The 19,423-nt window shown below is 43.9% G+C and overlaps 1 pseudogene; it reads right to left on the bottom strand.

The window, feature by feature from the left end:
- LOC142313163 (uncharacterized) overlaps positions 1–19,423 on the bottom strand; it is a 176,968-nt pseudogene that overhangs the window by 39,219 nt on the left and 118,326 nt on the right.

Below are 19,423 nucleotides of genomic sequence, written 5' to 3'. Positions count from 1 at the left end.
TCGAGTTTATCTCCTTATATTAAAAATGTTCCAAGAAGCTGCTCTTAGTAATTCTCTCAATGTACAATGAGTAACTGTATCCATAGATACTTCCCCCTCCCCATCCTCCCTCCATCATATTTTGTCCATAGATACTTGCTCCCTCACCCCATACTGTTCCTCTTCGGTGTCTTCAGCTCCACTGGAGCACGTATCACAATTGCCATTTGCCGTCTATGCAGCACTGAAGAGTAACGTCAGCAGTGTGATCAGTTGACCTGATCACACTACAGACGTCGCTCTGACCCGGATGTCAGGGCCACCGGTCACCACATCAATCGTCCTCGCATCTGAAAGATACGAAGACAATTAATCAGTGGGAGCTGACGCACCGCACTTTCTCTGACTCTGGCTGTCAGCTGACAGCCAGCTCAGAGAATAGCCGGCTCCCACTACGGTGCGGCAAAACACAGCCATCGGGGAGACTCTCAGACTGTTGCATCAGGCGGCCTGACAGTTGCGCCCACCTTCTCCAGATACGCCGCTGGTTTTGGAAAAGTTCAGATTGGGACCTCAGTTTATGTCTTGCTATACCGGTATCCAAGGGTAAGGTTGAGAATCAATGGATTGCTCACAAAGTCTTTGGGAGGCGCATGCGGCAATGGTGTTCCTTGTCTTTGCTCTTTGCAATACCGATAGCGTTGCTGACTGCAGATAGCATCCAAACATTAGTTTTGGGGACATGGAACAAAGGCTGACTATTATTTTTTACCAGACACTTCTATCTTAGCAGTGGCAATGTCCGTGATTGAACGTTTTGGATATTAGTCTGGTTTGACCATTAACAGGTCTAAATCTGCTCCACTACCCACAGATAGAAAAAATGCGTTGCTCTAGGTCAGCTTCGGCCTTCAGTTCCAGTATTTAGGAGTAAATATAATGGTCACTGTTATCGATTATGAGACATTTGAAACCAATTATTACAAAAAATTAGACAAAAATATGTTTGGTCCAGGCGCCCTTTGTCAGTACGTATTGAACGTATTGTCTATACCTCTGTGAGTTTGTGTTTTGATTTTTCCCCCATCTGTTTATTTGTATGGGATTAATCACTCCTGTCCCGGCCCTCTCCTGGGTGAAGAGAGGAGGCCACTAGACCAGGGTTGTTCAGGAGCCAAGGTAACAAAAGCGGGCCAACACATAGTCACCTTCAGATGTATCTTTGGGATCAGGGAAAGCGAGAGTTCCCCTAGCCTGAGGGCCAGTTTGTTCCTAGTGATCCCACCACACCCTGTGACACACAAATGGTAAAAAGACTTGGAACTGTGGTGAACTTTCTTTGGTGTGTCGGACCTACCAAAATTTCATCACAAGCACATCAACAACTTATCCAGAGGTCACAAAAGAACCCACTTGGACATCTAAAGAACTCTTGGCCTCATTTCTCAAAGTGAAAGTCACTTAATTACACAATTAGAAAGACACTGAGCAAAATTGCATCTCTAGGAGAGTTTCAAACTATTTGTGACTAAAAAGAACATAAAAACTGTACAAAAAAACCCACACAAAACATCTAGGTGATCTCCAAGACTTTTAATATAATATTCTGTGAAATGAATATTCACAAGTTCCATCACAGCTGATTAACACTACATTCTACCACAAGTACATCATACCAACAGTCAAATGAGATACTGTTATTGTGTGAGGCTGTTCATGGAAACATGAATTCCGATCTCTAGCACAAAAATCACAGAAATAAGAGTCTCTATGAATGGCTCCAATGAAACAAAGCTAGGGTGTTGGAGAGGCCGAGTCAAAGTCTAAACTTGAAACTCCATAAGATGCTTGTCACAGGATATGAAATGACAGTAGATTGGCTCCTAAGCTGGTCCTCATACTTGAGAGCCTGCACTGTCTCTTATCTCAGAGGTAGGCATGATGGTAGCCAGGTCTGAGCCCCAGCATGACCCTGACTCCTTTCAGAGCCCTGACCTTACTACCCCCCTCTCCCTCATTCCTTGGGGCGAACCGGAAACACAATAAAAGACCACAAAAATGACACAGACAAGGGAGAATGAAAACTCGTACACACTGCCCTCAAACACAAAAGAGAGACTATACGTGTACAGGGGAAGAAAGAAAAAAGGAAGGAAATAAAAGCACAAAAGGGGAACTTCCCCACCACTCAAAATAGCAACTACATATGATCATGAACTGGATCACCACAAAGACCGGAATCGCTGGTGCTAAGCTGAAGCTATAATTGGCACTGTTTAGCAAGGCCCAGAATCTTGTATAGAAAATTAGTTGAAGTGCATGGGACGTGACTCCAATATCCTTTACTTCAATAAATGGAATGATCAATTGAAAGTTGCATTTTGTATTTAGGTTAGTTATCTTTATTTTACAGTTAAAGTAGTTTGATGATCTCAAAAACATTAACACATGACAAAACAGTAAAACTAAAAGAAACTGCACAAAAGGGCAAATCCTTTGTTTTAATAGCAGTGTATACGATTATACGAGGGGTTAGATTACGGAAAGTCTTCATCCCTGGCTGTACTTTGTTATAAATTAGCCAACCACTCTTCACTAACTGTCGAAGGGTCCAGCACTTGGACTTAAGCGCTGGTCCCAGTGTCCGGCACAAGCTTTGGCGATGTCTTCATTTCGACAGCGTAGTAGCCAAACAGTGAGCTAAGCAACTCTTAATGGGGCCATTCTGACTACATGGGTAGAGTGACTGGCTATGGCATTGTCAGGGTAAAGACTGAGAGCAGCGCCAAAGTCTCAGTGCTGGACCTGGGGGCAGTAAGTAAAGAGTAGTTGGTTATTTTATAAAAAATTGCAGCCAAGGCAAACATTTTCTGAAAGTAGACAGACAATCTTTAGTTTTCTTAATTGCTTTTCCTATCTAAATCAATAATTTATGTTGTCTATAACCTACATCTCTATTGAGTACGTAAAACAATTTTAAAAATGCTAAGTCACAAAGTTAATTTTTTGATGTTAAGCTATGATTTGTGTGTAAAACATTTCAAACCACCAGGAAAAAAAAAATATTTTTCCTGTGTGAGATTACTGACGTGGAATTAGAGCTGGCTTTGATTAAAACACTCTCGGGATACGATGAAAGTTCCTTCATTGATGTTTGAGGGTTTTTTTTATGGTTATTAACACTTTAATTCTTGGTAAAACATTCCTAACCTTATTGACATGAAACTGGCTTCTCTCCTGTATGAGTTGTTTGATGTTTAACAAGTTCTATTTTCTGACCAAAAGATTTTCCACATTCGGAACAGGAGAACGGCTTCACTTCCTTGTGCACCCACTGATGTCTAACAAAATTTGACTTATTATTAAAACTTTTCCCACATTCTGAACAGGAATACGGCATTGATCCGGTATGAACATTTTGATGGTTAAGAAGAGATGATTTATCGGTAAAAAATGCCCCACATTCTGAACATGAGAATGGCTTCACCCCTGTGTGAACCCACTGATGTCTAGCAAGATGTGTTTTATTGTTATAAAGTTTCCCGCATTCTGTACATGAATACGGCTTTACTCCAGTGTGAATTGTTTGATGTGTAACAAGACACGATTTCCGGTTAAAACATTTTCCACACTCTGAACATGAAAATGGCTTCTCCCCTGTGTGAACCCACTGATGTCTAAGAAGGCTGGATTTATCACTATAGCATTTATCACATTCTGAACATGAAAATGGCTTTGCACCTGTGTGACTTCTCTGATGTGTAATGAGACCCCATTTCTGTTTAAAGGATTTTCCACACTGTGGACATGAAAACGGCTTTGCATCTGTGTGGCTTCTCTGATGTCTGTAAAGAAAAGATTTTTCGCTAAAACATTTCCCACATTCTTCACAAGAAAATGGTTTCTCCCCTGTGTGACTTCGCTTATGTTGAATAAATTTTGATTTCCAGTCAAAACATTTTCCACATTCCAAACATGTGTACGGCTTCTCTCCAGTATTATCACTTTGGTTCACGACATCTTTTCTATTATGTTTATTTTCCTTAACATTTGGTGATGAATCAAAAGAATGGACCTGCTCGTAAGGATCTGATGATAGGTTGTTGTCGTGTATATATGGAATTATGACTTCATATGTATCTTGGGGGATACCATGATCATCTGCTTCACGATCTAAAGATATCCAATCGCCCTCCGAGCTCCTGGGACAGTCATCTGTAAAGAATAAAACTATTTTTTTAAATTTTTGATAACTGTTAGTCATAAGCGAGCATTACCATGCTCGGGTGCTCAGTATTCACAACCAGCAGTCGGATGCTCAGATGAGCTTGACTTGAGTACCAAGTAAAATGGAAGCCAAAGGGGAACTCAAGTATTTTTCCACAAGTGACATCGCACACAAAAATCAGTCTCAATTGTCAATCTACTGGACTAAACATTCAGGAAAGCAGTTCACATATTTAGATAATTATTTGTGTTATTTTCTTTTAAAAAAGCATTTAAAGTCTAAAAAACATCTATATGACTTTACACTGTGTGCACAATTATTAGGTAGCGAGTATATTGACCATATAATAATTTTTAGGCAGATTTTACCTTCTCCGAGTTGTATAACCTTAAAAGCTTATTGGATGAAGCAGATCAGGTGCTGTGTAATGAGGGAGAGTGGCCTAAAGCGCGATTTACACGCTGCAATGTATCTTACAATGTGTCGGTGGGGTCACGTCGTAAGTGACGCACATCCGGCATCGTAAGGTACATTGCAGTGTGTGACAGGTACGTGCGATTGCGATTGAATGGTAAAACGTTCATCGTTCATTTCTCTACAATTGACCGTCAGATTGTTCATCGTACCCGGGGTAGCACACATCGCAGTGTGTGACACCCCGGGAACGATGAACAGATCTTACCTGCGTCCTGCGGCTCCCGGCCAGCAATGCGGAAGGAAGGAGGTGGGCGGGATGTTTACGTCCCGCTCAGCTCCGCCCCTCCGCTTCTATTGCGCGGCTGTCGCGTGACGTCGCTGTGACGCCGAACGTCCCTCCCACTCCAGGTAGTGGACGTTCGCCGCCCACAGCGAGGTCGTATGGACGGGTAAGTACGTGTGACGGGGGTTAATCGTTTGTGCGGCACATTCAACAAATTGAACATGCCGCACATACGATGGGGGCGGTTACGATAGCATACGATTTCGTATGCTGGATCGTAAGGTGTAAAGCAGGCTTATGGATGCAACATCATTTATCAACGTGTGCAGAAATATTAGGCGGCTTTTTTCCTTCAGCAAAATGTGTCAAATAAAAAAAAGATTTAACAGACTTTGAAAAGTCAAAAATTGTGAAAAAAACAGAGAAAAAATATATTAATTGCCAAGTATACAAGAATAATGAGATGTAAAGAAACCAGGAAGCCATTATCCTCCAGTGCTGTCATCTTTCAGAGCTGTAGCCTCCCTGGAGGCCAAAGGTACAAGGAGTTCAGTGCTCAGAAACACAGAAGAGGTGAGGAGGTTGAACCCGATCACCACTGAGGAAGACACAGAAGTAAAAGGTGTTAAATCCTCAGAGACATGGCTGAGGTGAGGAGGCTGAACACAACCACCACTGAGTAAGACACAGAAGAACAAGGGGTTCAATGCTCAAAAACAGCCAAGGTAAGGAAGCTAAGCCTCACAGCTAAGGTGAGGAGGCTGAACCCGATCACCACAGAGCAAGGCACACAAGTAAAAGGTGTTAAGTGCTCAGAGACATGGCTGAGGTGAGGAGGCTGAACACAACCACCAGTGAGAAAGACGCAGAAGTACAAGGTGTTCTTTGCTCAGAAACAGTCAAGTTAAGGAGGGCCGAAACCCGACAACCACGGAACAAGACACAAAGTGAAACATCAAAACTGGGTCAAGAAATACCTGAAGACTGATTGTTAAAAGGTTTTATGCACTGTTGAGTTGAGTGTGACTCTTGACTGAGCAGGGGGATGGGCCATAGGTGGATCAGTAATGGGCACAGACCTCCACTTAGACACCAGCAGTGTGGAGGTGGGTCCTACTATTATGATAGATGAGATAGTTGGACCTTTTCCGGTTGAAGATGGATTCAAAGATCAACTCCCAAACCTACTGCCAGTTTTATAAGACACTTTCTTCAAGCAGTGGTACAGGAAATACCATGATTTTTATGAAGTATAATGCTCCACTAAAGGCCTTAAAGATGAAAGAACAATGACAAGGCGTCTTCTTCACTTGACCCAAACTCTAGTGAAAACTTGTTGGCCCTTCTTTAGTGGAAACATTATGGTTAATGAAAAAAAGTCACCTCTGTGAACACTATCTGGGAAGCTGTGGTTGGTGCTGACCAAAAAAATTATGGTCAACAGGTGAAAAAACTAACAGACTCCATGGATGGATGGGTTATGAGAGCTATCGAGAAGAAGGGCGGCCATATTGCTCATCGATATATAGGAGAAACTGGAAGCTTAGGTATAAAAACTCCTCCAGAATGACTTTCTTGTCCTCTTCAACTAAAAAGGACCTGAAAAGCTCTAACCCTTCCACCCAAGTAATTTTATTTCTTCTCGTGTGCGGTTTTAGAAAGAATAACTTTTGGCAAGGAAAGTATTCACCCCCCTTGGCATTTTTATACCTCACAACCTGAAATTTCACTGGTTATTTTTGAGGATTTACATCAGTTCATGTAAAGAACATGCTACAAATGTGAACATTTGTTTTTCTTTTTATTTTGAAGCCAACAAGAAATAGAACAAAATAACTGAAAGCGTCTGTGTGCTTAAGTATTCACCCCCTAAAGTCACTACTTTGAACAGACTCCTTTTATGGCAATTATAACTGAAAGTAACTTTGTGCAAGTCTCTGAGCTTTCCACATCTTGCCACTGGGATTTTTTCCTATTCCTCAAGGCAAAACTGCTCTAGCTTCCTGAAGTTAGATGTTTCCTCAGGTGAACAGGGATCTTCAACTCTGACCACAGATTGTCAGTTGAATTAACGTCTGGGCTGTAACTCGGCCACTCCAATACATTTACATGTTTTTCCTTACACCCCCTCCACTGTCGCTTTAGCAGTAGCTTTGGGTCAATGTCTTTTTGGGAGGTGAACCTCCTTCCCAGTCTCAAATCACTGACAGATGGAAAATGGTTCTATTCAAGAATATCCCTGTATTTCGCACCATCCATGTCCCCTTGGATTTGAGCCATTTGCCCTGTCAATGCTGCTGAAAAATATCTCCAGAGCATGATACTGCCACCATTATGTCTCACTGTGGGGATGGTGTTCTTGAGTTGATGAGCTGTGTTGGTTTGGTGCTAGACATAGCATTTACCTTGGTGGCCAAAAAGTTAAATTTAGGTCTCATCTGACCACAGCATCTTCCTCCATACATTTGGGGAGTCTACTACATCTTTAGGCAAGCTCAAATAAAGGCTTTTTTTTCTGGCCACTCTTCTATAAATGTCAGCTCTATGGATTATTGTGGTCATATGGACAGATACTCCACTCTGATATGTATCTCTGCAGCTCCTTCAGATCTACCTTTGGTCTTTGTGCTACTTCTAGTTAATGCCCTCGTTGTCTGGGCTGAGAGTTTTGGTGGGCGGCCCTCTCTTGGCAGGTTTGTTGTCATACATGTTCTTTCCATTTGATTATAATGGATTTGATGGTTCTTCGGGGGATCATCAGAGATTGGGATTTTTTTTTTCTAGAACTCAACCCTGGCTTATACTTCTCAACAACCTTGTCTCTATCTTGTTTGGAGATCTCCTTGGTCTTCCTAGTGTTGTTTGGAGATCTCCTCGGTCTCCATGGTGTTGTCTGGAGACGACCTCCTTGGCCTTCATAGTATTGTTTAGAGATCTTCTTGGTCTTCATGGTATTGTTTAGAGATCTCCTTGCTCTTCCTGGTGTTGTTTGGAAATCTCCGTGGTCTTCATGGTGTTGTTTGGAGACCTCCTTGGCCTTCATGGTATTGTTTGGAAATCTCCGTGGTCTTCAAGGTGTTGTTTGGAGACCTCCTTGGCCTTTATGGTATTGTTTAGAGATCTCCTTGGTCTTCATGGTATTGTTTGGAGCTCTCCTTGGTCTTCATGGTGTTGTTTGGAGCTCTCCTTGGTCTTCATGGTGTTGCTTGGAGATCTCCGTGGTCTTCATGGTGTTTGGTTAGTGGCACCTCTTACCTAACATTTTTTCAGGACTATGTGGTCTTTCAGAGAAGGTGTGTATATACTGACAGACCACGGGACACATAGATTGCACAAAGGTGGATTTCCTTTCACGAAGCATGTGACTAACAAAGTTAATTGCTTCAACCAGAGATTTTAATATTAATTTTATCCCAAAAATTAAATTTTGCCTATATTTTTCTCATTTCACTTCCCCAACTTAGACTATTTAGTGCTGATGCATCACACGCAAATAGGAGTACAAAAAATATTTAAACACAGTTTGTAATGTAACAAAATAGGTAAATAGCTAAAGGGGTGAATACTTTCACAAGACACTATATAAATAGATAATCCCACGAGATGAATCTGTGACTTTTCTGCATTTAGTGGTTACTACTCACCTGGGTAGTCATCTGAAGGAATCTCCTCTTTACACCACTCATCACCCCTCACATATGTCTCTATAATATTAAGATGGGTCAGATCTTCATCCTGAAACAAATATTGTAAAAGTTACAGACAGATGGAGAAGTTCCATCTATGATCAGGTCTAATCCTGCCATCTCCACCGCTCTCATTACACAAGTATAACACATATAATACTGGAGGATAAAACAAGACTGAGCACAAGACCTTCACAGCCGTCTACACATCATAGGGGGATTTCATGGCCCCTTCTCTCCATCTACCTGATGATCCTGAGGAACATCGGGATCTTCTTGTTTACAGTCCTGTGGGAGAAGAGGACTGGGACATCTCTCTGGTGTTGTCCTCTTACTGGATAGAGCTGGAGGAGACACATACAGGGACTGAATTCATTCCTTACATACAGATAATTATAGGCCGTGTGTATTTAGTCCTGTCTATTACCTGGTGATGTGAGGGGCTGGGGAACCTCCATCATGACGTCCTTGTACAGATCTTTGTGTCCTTCTAAATACTCCCACTCCTCCATGGAGAAATAGACGGTGACGTCCTGACACCTTATAGGAACCTGACACATACAATGATACAATCACCCCCGATCCCTTCATAGCGTTACTGTATAATGTCCCAGCATTCCCAGCAGTGTCACCTCTCCAGTCAGCAGCTCAATCATCTTGTAGGTGAGTTCTAGGATCTTCTGGTCATTGATGTCCTCATGTATCGGGGGGTGAGGTGGAGGCCACGTGATTGGGCTCAGGGGTCTTCCCCATCCCTCAGACACAGGGGCCTGACAGCGCTCACTAGAGGTCTTCTTCACTACTGTGTAATCCTGGTTATGGAGAGACACAGTAATAAATCTCACTCCAGACATTTCCAGAGTCCTCACCTCTCCAGTTCTGTGCATCTGTTATTCCCATAGATAAGAATGATGTAATGTGACGTCATCAGAATCTCTCACCTCTCCAGTAAGCCGGAAGAGGATCTCTAGGGTAAGGTGTAATATCTTCTCCGCCATCTTCTCTCTGTCTTTATCCATTCTTGACTGATCAGGAAAATTATATAGATAAATTGCTAGTATCCGATATTGTTGGAGTCTAAAGTGGACAGAAGAAAAGCCAACGTAAAACATACAAAATGATGTGTAAAAAAATACAATCACTAGAGTTGTGATGCCGGTATTAAGCAATAATGTGGTAGAGCAGTTCACACATCTTGAGGTCACACCGTAAATACCTATGTTTAATTAGTTAGGATTATGGCAGTTTTCTATCAGTTATAAATCAATTCTGATAATTTAACAACAAAGGACTCAACAAGAAGCACAATTGACTTTATACAGCCAATAAAATATGGAAATGGTTCATTTATTACATCTCATCACTCCATGGTATGGGGAAGTATCACACGTACGGCAACAGGGAAGGGAAAGCCTGTGTCTAGCGAAGTGGGAGATGGTGACCCCTGACCAAACCTTCTGCGGGCCCCTGGCTCCCCTGACCACCCTAGATAGGTTCCACACCTCGGCGCCGAGCAGGATACCTGGCCATGGTGGACCCTGAACTGGGCCCTAGGTAAGGAACGGATGGGATAAGTGCTTTGTCAACTCCACTAAGTTCTAAAGAAGACACAGGGAGCAAAAACGGGGAAGTGAACAAACAACTTTTTATTATTATAGTGCCATTTATTCCATGGAGCTTTACATGTGAAAGGTGGTATACATAGTAGGGACAAGTACAATAATCAGGAACAATACAGTCTGGTACGAGGAGAGAGGACCCTGCGAGGGCTCGCAATCTATAGGGGAGGGGTGAGGATACAGTAGGTGAGGGTAGCGGTGTAGTGGACTGAGGGATGAAGGCTTGTCTGAATAGGTGGGTCTTCCGGTTTCTTGTGAAGGTTTTCTCAGTAGACGAGAGTCTGATATGTTGTGGCAGAGCATTCCAGAGTATGGGATCTGCAAGGGCGAAATCTTGTATGCGATTGTGGGAAGAGGTGATACGAGGGCAGGAGAGAAGGAGATTTTGTGAAGATCAGAGGTTGCATGCAGGTAAGTACCGGGAGACTAGGTCACAGATGTAGGGAGGAGAAAGGTTGTGGATTGCTTTGTAGATCATGGTTAGTGGTTTGAAACAGAGTCTTTGGGCAATGGGAAGCCAGTGAAGCAATTGGCCGAGTGGCGAGGCAAGGGAATAGCGAGGGGACAGGTGGATTAGTAGGGCAGCAAAGTTTAGGATAGATTGTAGGGCTGCGAGAGTGTTAGAAGAGAGGCCAGAGAGCAGGAGGTTGCAGTAGTCAAGCCAGGAGATAATAAGGGTATGCACTAGTGTTTTTGCAGATTCTTGGTCAAGGAATGTATGGATCCGGGAAATATTTTTGAGTTACAGTCAGCAGGAGGTGTAAAGGGCTTGGATATATTGTTTGAAGGATAGAGCAGAGTCAAAGGTTATCGCCATGCAGCAAGCATGCATGACTGGGGAGACTGAGCAGCAATCGACTTTGATGGATAGGTCAGGTGGGGTGGTAGAGTGAGATGTGGGAAAGATGATGAATTCCGTTTTGTCCATGCTTAGTTTTAGAAATCAAGATGAAATAGCAGACACATTATGGGATTTTGGTTAGTAAGAAGATAATATCAGGTCTAGAGAGGTAGATATGCTTATCTCCAGATAAAGATGATACTTGAAGCCGTGGAACTCTATGAGCTATCCCAGGCCGAATGTGTAGATGGCGAACAGCAGGGGTCCTAGACCTGAGCCTTGGGGGACACAGACAAGTAGGGGGTGAGATGAGGAGGTAGTGGGAAACGCTGAAAGTCCGGTTTGTTAGATATGAAGAGAGCCAGGATAGTGCCAAGTCTGTGATACCAAGAGATGAGATGAGGGAATTATCAACAGTGTCAAATGAAGAAGACAAGTCTAGGAGGAGGAGGAGGACAGAGTAGTGTCGCTTGGTTTTGGTGGTTAGTAGGTCATTGGTGACTTTAGTTCAGGCAGTTTCACTGGAATGATGGGGTCGGAAGCCAAATTGTAACCGGTCAAAGAGGGAGCAGGAGGAGAAGTGGGAGGACAATTCAAGATGGACATGCTGTTACAGTAGTTTGGAGGCATAGGGGAGAAGTGATATGGGCCAATAGTTAGACAAAGAGGCTGAGTCAAGGGAGGGCTTTTTGAGGATGGATATGATCGAGGCATGTTTAAAGTATGAGGGGAAGACACCAGTTGCTAATGATAGATTGAACTGATGGGTTAGGAGCGGGATGAAGAGTGCGGTGAGGTTGGGGATGAGGTGGGATGGGAGTGGGTCAAGTGCACAGATGGTGAGATGTGATCTGGAGAGAATAGAGGAGAGATGATCTTCAGTCATGGGTGTGAAGCTGGTTATGGAGGAGGGGGGCTCAGTAGTTATGAGGTACGACTGTGGGCCAAAGCTTCCTCTGATGATTTTGATCTTCTGCTTGAGTAAGGAGGCAAAGTCTTCAGCTGAGATGAGAGGGAGGTGACCCTGGGGGATAGAGGAGAGAACTAAAAGTATTGAATAGCTGTTTAGGGTTGTGAGACGTGGAGGATATGAGGGATGAGAAGTAGGTTTCTTTTTCAGCAGCGAGTGTGGACTTGAAATTGGTGAGGGACTGTTTGTATGCGATTAAGTGCTCGGTGGAATGGGATCTTTTCCATTTCTGTTCAGCAACTCTGGAGGCCCGTCTCAGTTTTTTAGTCAGCCTGGTATGCCAGGGTTGTCTGTTGATTTTGCGAGTTTTGGTATGTGTGAGGGGGGTGGCTAAATCAAGAGCTGTAGTTATTGTGTGGTTATATAGAGTGACAGCTTATCTCTAAGAAGACTTAGGGAAAGCAACAGCAACAAACAACGTTTCATCAGATGAATACAAAGTCAACTGCTTGCATCCAAGGCCTGTATAGGAATATACCTATCACAAAACACCCAAGAGGTATTTAAGGACACAAGGGGAAGTGATGATGATGATTTACAGCTTAAAGGTGAGGATATCCGCAGAGTCCTAGAAGTAAAGGGACCCCAAGCAGAGAAAAAAACGGAGCAGAATGGAGCAGTTTGTGTAGCCAAACACTGACCTTCTACAGCTGGACACCACAGGACTGTCTGTCAACTGTGACACACCCGTGACAGATAAGCTCTGAAAAGGTCTTCTAATTCCACCTGTATTTTTTTAGATTATATTTTCTTATTGTAGAAAGAAGAAAAAAAAAATCCAGCGGATCACAGGCTTTTTTATATAAAATTAACTTACGTCTTTATTGCTTCGTTTAAAAAGTTTCCACAACGCAGGTGGGATCCACAGACAAGGTATCTAGATCATCAGTTTATCCAACATGTTTCGACCCAGAGAGTGGTCATATAGTGTTGGATGTTTTAGAGTAGGTACTGATACCTCTATATGGCTTACTAGAACTCCCATCATGCAAGTGGTTTCTAATTAGGATAATTATCCTACACATGTAACAAAGACTTGTGCACAGATAGGAAATTCTAGTGCTATAATTCACAGATACATAAAACACATAAACAATATTATTCATATTGTCATAAACATTAAAACCATTTTTACATAAATAATTTAATTATAATGGACAATCATGTCCTGCCATATATTCATACCATGTGGGTTATCCGGCTTATTTTGAGTTTTTTTTATTATTTCCCTATTGGGCTACATTGGGGCAGGTAAGTAGATAGAGACCACTTACCTGCCCTGCTGTCAGCCGCTCTTCCCCGGCTCAGAGTGGTCATGTGACCGCTCCTGCCGCGATTTTGCTGCTTCCGGTCATTTCATGTCAACATGGGCAGGACCATGTTGACATGCAAATCTGGAAACAGCATGTCGCCTCCCTGCTGGGCTGTACAGTGCGATGAGCCCCGCCCCCCTTCCCTGCACCCTCCCAGACATTCCCCCGCACCCCGTACTCTGCCCACAACCTCCCCCTGCACTTCTGTGGGGTCCGTGACCTGGGGGCGGGGCCTGGCAGCGGCTGCCGTGGTGTCAGTGCCAGCACCGGGCCCCTGGTCAGGATCGCACATTCAAATATACTGGCATCACAGATCACCGATGCCGGTATATTTGAAAGCACTGATGAGAAGCAGCGCAGCGCAGCTTCTCATCACTGTCCCTCCCGCTGTCTGTGCTCTCTTCAGCACAGCGGTGACGTCACTACTGTGCTGATATGGCCAGAGCACAGACAGCGCGCGAACGTGCAGGAGCGGCGGGGACCGGGGATGGGTGCGTATGTACTCCCTACATGTGTTCCCTATGGGGGTAGGGGGGGTCGGTGGAGAGCGCCGTGTGTGCGTGCAGAACCTGATGTGTGTATACAGTGCAGAGCCCGATGTGTGTATGCGGTGCAGAGCCTGATGTGTGGATGCGGTGCAGAGCCTGATGTGTGGATGCGGTGCAGAGCCTGATGTGTGGATGCGGTGCAGAGCCCGATGTGTGGATGCGGTGCAGAGCCCGATGTGTGGATGCGGTGCAGAGCCCGATGTGTGGATGCGGTGCAGAGCCCGATGTATGTATGCGGTGCAGAGCCTGATGTGTGTATGCAGTGCAGAGCCTGATGTGTGTATGCAGTGCAGAGCCCGATGTGTGTATGCGGTGCAGAGCTCGATGTGTGTATGTGGTGCAGAGCATGATGTGTGTATGCGGTGCAGAGTATGATGTGTGTATGCGGTGCAGAGTATGATGTGTGTGTGGAGTGCAGAGCCCAATGTGTGTATGCGGTGCAGAGCCCGATGTGTGTATGCGGTGCAGAGCCCGATGTGAGTATGCGGTGCAGAGCCCGATGTGAGTATGCGGTGCAGAGCCCGATGCGGGGCTGTTATTTGCAATGCTATAGTGATAACAGGTCAGTGCTGGGGCAGAATATACTGACAGGGAATGTGTGTGCAGGGGGTGGGCAGGGGGCGAGGCTGGACACTGGGGTGGGGCTGGACACTGAGGCCGGGAGGTGCCAGCTCTGACTGGGAGGTTTGGCATAGGAAGTGGTCAGTTTGCTTGTGCTGAATGTAAACAAGGAGCTGCAGATTATAAAGGGATAATTCAAGAGGAACAAAAGTTAGAAAACAAAAAATAACAATGTAGGGGTGATTTATATGACAATACAGCACAGATTAGCTTAAACTCAAACATTTTTGTTATGTCGGACAACCCCTTTAAATATCCAAAAGGATTCTCTATTTAGAACTTTATGTTGGAAGTCTCCCCCTCTGGCCATTTGTTGAACTTTTTCTATCGCTCTAAATTTAAGACCAGAGGTATTACCGCCATGACACAAAGTAAAATGCCTAGAGACCGCTGAAGAACCGCATAAGTGTGTTTTACCTATATCTGAGATATGGCGTCTGATGCGGTACCGTTAAAAACGTCAGCTCGATCCGCAAAAAATAAGCCGTCACTGAGCCATAGATCCCGAAAAATGAGAACACTACGGGTCACGGAATATGGCGTAAAACTTGCGCCACTTTTTTCGGACAAACTTCCGATTTTTTTTTAACCCCTTATATAAAAGGAAACCTATACATGTTTGGTGTCTACGAACTCGCACTGACCTGAGGCATCACACCCACACATCAGTTTTACCATATAGTGAACACAGTGAATAAAATATCTCAAAAACCATAGTGCTATTGTACTTTTTTTGCAATTTTTCTGCATTTGGATTTTTTTTGCCGTTTTCCAGTACGCTACATGGTAAAACTTATGGTTTCATTTAAAAGTACAGCTCGTTCCGCAAAAAATAAACCCTCACATGACCATATTGACTGAAAAATAAAAAAAGTTACGTCTCTCAGAAAAAGAATGGCGAAAAAAAAAAACCGGAAAGCGAAAAATCGGCCGGTTGTGAAGGGGTTAATTTAGAAAAAGTAGAATTCTGATGAAGAATAGGCAAATACTTTTTTATTATCTGAGTGATTCTAAAAAATTGCGGACTATATCTAGTTGAGAAGGTCACTGCTACATTATTAAATTGACTACCTGTATGCTTTTGATTCCTTTTATTTTTCAATAATTCCTGTCTATTTTATCCACTCTGTCTATAGCTCTAATGAGTGTCCAATCTGGATATCCTCTTTCATATAGCCGTTGGCATACCATATTTTTTTCTGTTCCAAATTTATACAGATTGCTACAATTACGTTTGGTTCGTATCATCTCTCCTATTGGAATATTATTTTTTATATGGTGAGGATGACACGAGCTTGCATGCTTTCAATAGACCCATTTTCTGTGTCCAGTGAAAATAACATCCAAAAAACATATTTCTTTTTTTTGTAGATATGTAAATTTTAGATTAAATTGATTTTTATTGATGTATTTTATAAACTGGTTACAAGAACAAGAATCTCCATCCCAAATTATAACGATATCATCTATATAGCGTCCATAGAGGATTATATTATTTTTAAAAGGATTATCAATATTAATGATGTTCTGCTCTTCCCAAATAGCAACCACTATATTAGCTAATGAGGGGGAAAATTTCCCCCCCCATGCTGACGCCCTGTTTCTGTATATAAAATTTATCATCAAAAAGAAAATAGTTATGCGTCAGTAAATATTTTATAGATAGAAACAAGAACTCGTTAAGGCTAGTTTCACACTTGCGTTCAGCGGAGTCCGTCACTATGGAGAATAGCGCAGTCCGTTAACGCACTGTGCTATTCTCCATAGACTTGTATGGATGACGCACTGTAACGCAAGTGTCAGCGTTGCATCCGTCGGACGACGCAGCGTCGGGCGGAAGGAACGCAGCATGTAACGTTTTTTTGAGCAGCGGAATCCTTTGGATTTCACTGCGCATGCTCTCTCTGGCTCCCTCCACCCATAACCAGGGTACACATCGGGTAACCAAGGAACCCTGGTTACGTGTTGCGGGAGCCCGACACTTCCCCGCTCGGCTCCCTCCCTCCCTCCCTCACACACAACACACACAAAACACACACACACACTCTCACCTGTCCCCCAGCTATGCAGTCCCCGCGGCACTGACGTCCTCAGCCATGGCCCCGCTCGGCTCCACCCACTTCGCACTCCGCCCCCCGCACACATTGTCGGCGACCGAACGATCAGCTGATCACCCGGCGGCCGGCTACTGTGAGTGATCGGCTGATCACCCGGCGGCCGGCTACTGTGAGTGATCGGCTGATCACCCGGCGGCCGGCTACTGTGAGTGATCGGCTGATCACCCGGCGGCCGGCTACTGTGAGTGATCGGCTGATCACCCGGCGGCTGGCTACTGTGAGTGATCGGCTGATCACCCGGCGGCTGGCTACTGTGAGTGATCGGCTGATCACCCGGCGGCCGGCTACTGTGAGTGATCGGCTGATCACCCGGCGGCCGACTACTGTTAGCGATCAGCTGATCGTTCACAGTAGTCTGCCGACGGTAAAACTATAAAAAAACAAAACGAATTGCGTTGTTTTGCAGCATCCGTTGTGCCACTATATGCAACACATCTGTTGTATCCGTCACACAACGCAATGCAACGGATACCGTTCAACGCAAGTGTGAAACTAGCCTAATTTGAATGGTATACGGGCTATATTTTTCCAGAAAGATATTTAAACTATTTAGAATGACTTTAAAACGGGAGAGAGGTATATAATGTCACAATATCACAGCTTAACCAATTATAATTTTGAGACCATATAATATCCTGTAGACCATTAATTATTGCTTTTGTATCCCGTATATATCCTGGGATAGCACAAACAAGAGGCTGTAGGTAATGGTCCACCCAGGATCCTAAATTCTCATTCAAGGAACCAATGCCGGCAATTATAGGTCTAAATGGAGGAGGGGATTTATTTTTTTGAATTTTAGGGAGGGAATGGTAAATAGGAGTAACAGGGAAATCTACACGCAGATATTTCATCTCAACTATAGCACCTAAATATGTCCCCTCCTCCAATAAATCTACAAGTGAATTTTTCCATAGGATCTGATTCAATCCGCGTGTAAATATCACTGTTAGCTAACATATTATGATTACATTGTAAATACAGTTCAGTGTCTATAACCACAATTCCACCTCCCTTATCCGCTGGTCTAATTATTACATTTTTATTATTTTTTAATGTATCTAAAGCTTCCAGTTGTTTTTTATTCAAATTATTACAGCTATTTGAAGACTGTATCTAATTCTATCAATTCCCTTTCTATCAAATCCTGGAATTGGTGTAAAACTGGTGGTCTTGATTTCACTGGATAACATTTAGGATTTGGTTTAGAAAAATTTTTATTCAATGAAATTTTTTTTATCCAGGCTTTCCACCTCTAATTCCCTCAGATTAGACAAATGCATCAATTCCTTGGAAGAAAAAATTCCTTTATCAATTACATTATCTGAAGATTCTTATTGAACAACTCCAGTGCAGTCAGTCAATCCAAATGGTTAATAAACCTGAATATATAAGAAAGTGAAAGTGCGATTCTCACTTTCTTAGGCCGGTTTCACACATCCGGCTTTTCGCCGGTTTGCCGGATGCGGCGCTCTCCCGTACAGACAATACAGTACAGTGACAGCGCTGTAACTTCCGGGTCACATGCGCCGGTCACATGACAGCATGTACTGTAGTCACTGTATGGGAGAGCGCCGGATCCGGCAAACCGGCGAAAAGCCGGATGTGTGAAACCGGCCTTAGGGGAATGCCCGTGAGTACTGTCAGGAGTCACTCTCATCTCATTAGTCCATAAAACCTGTGAATAATCCATCTTCAGATCATTTTTGGCCCAATCTTCACATCTCCATGTCTATGTCTAGCTCAGTTGTCGGTTTCAGCCTCCTCACCTCAGCTGTGTTCGAGAACTGAAAGCCTCGTACTTCCATGTCTTGCTCAGTGGTGGTCGGGTTCAGCCTCATCACCTCGGCCATGTCTCTAAACACTGAACACCTTGTACTTTTGTGTCTTGCTCAGTGGTGGTTGGGTTCAGCCTCCTCACCTCGGCTGTGTCTCTAAACACTGAACACCTTGTACATTCGTGTCTTGCTCAGTGGTGGTTAGGTTCAGCCTCCTCACCTCGGCCATGTCTCTAAACACTGAACACCTTGTACTTTCGTGTCTTGCTCAGTGGTGGTTGGGTTCAGCCTCCGCACCTTGGCCAGGTCTCTGATCACCAAACAACTTGTATTTATGGCCCCTAGGCATGTTGCAGTTCTGCAATATGACAGCACTGTCTCATAATGGCTTCCTTGTTGCTTCACATTTGATTCTTCCCAAATCTTTGGTATTTCATGTGTCACGGTGTGACTCTAGGTTTCACGCCAGTTATGAGAGGACTTCTAGTGAACGGCGCAACACAGAGGGACCACCAGGGTATAAAATGGAAGGCCCTAGCATTAGTGAGAGGGGAGCGGGGTCACCTTCTAATACACACCTGAGGCTGATTCCTGCACTCCCTAATGTCCCTAGACAAGTCCTTCCCTCGTTCGCCGTCACGTGCCTAGACCCTCTCTGGCCCTGAACTGACACTGACAACTGCGGGCTAACGAGCCGATAGTCTTGCTACTTCAATAAAACAACACCTTTTTTAGGAAGGTACGACCAACAGGTGGGAAAGAAAACAACACATAACACTCCACAGCTTCTCCAGCAGGAACTTTTCAGCTGCAACAGAAGCAACAGCTCAGCTTCTCTGGAGGCTGGCTCCTTCAAAGTGGACAGCATAGAAATGAGCTATAGCCGGCATAGGAAGGAGTGAGGAGTGAATAATTTGAATAATTATAGCCAAAGGGAGTGGCTGCAGCTGAGGTTACAACTACCTGTTAGATCCCTGCAGGATAGAAATGTCCTTAACTCTTTCAGTACTGGATGGAATTAAA

This window comes from Anomaloglossus baeobatrachus, chromosome 5 (genome assembly GCF_048569485.1).
Source record: "Anomaloglossus baeobatrachus isolate aAnoBae1 chromosome 5, aAnoBae1.hap1, whole genome shotgun sequence".
Classification (NCBI taxonomy): Eukaryota; Metazoa; Chordata; class Amphibia; order Anura; family Aromobatidae; genus Anomaloglossus; species Anomaloglossus baeobatrachus.
This window is presented reverse-complemented; position numbering and strand designations above follow the sequence as displayed.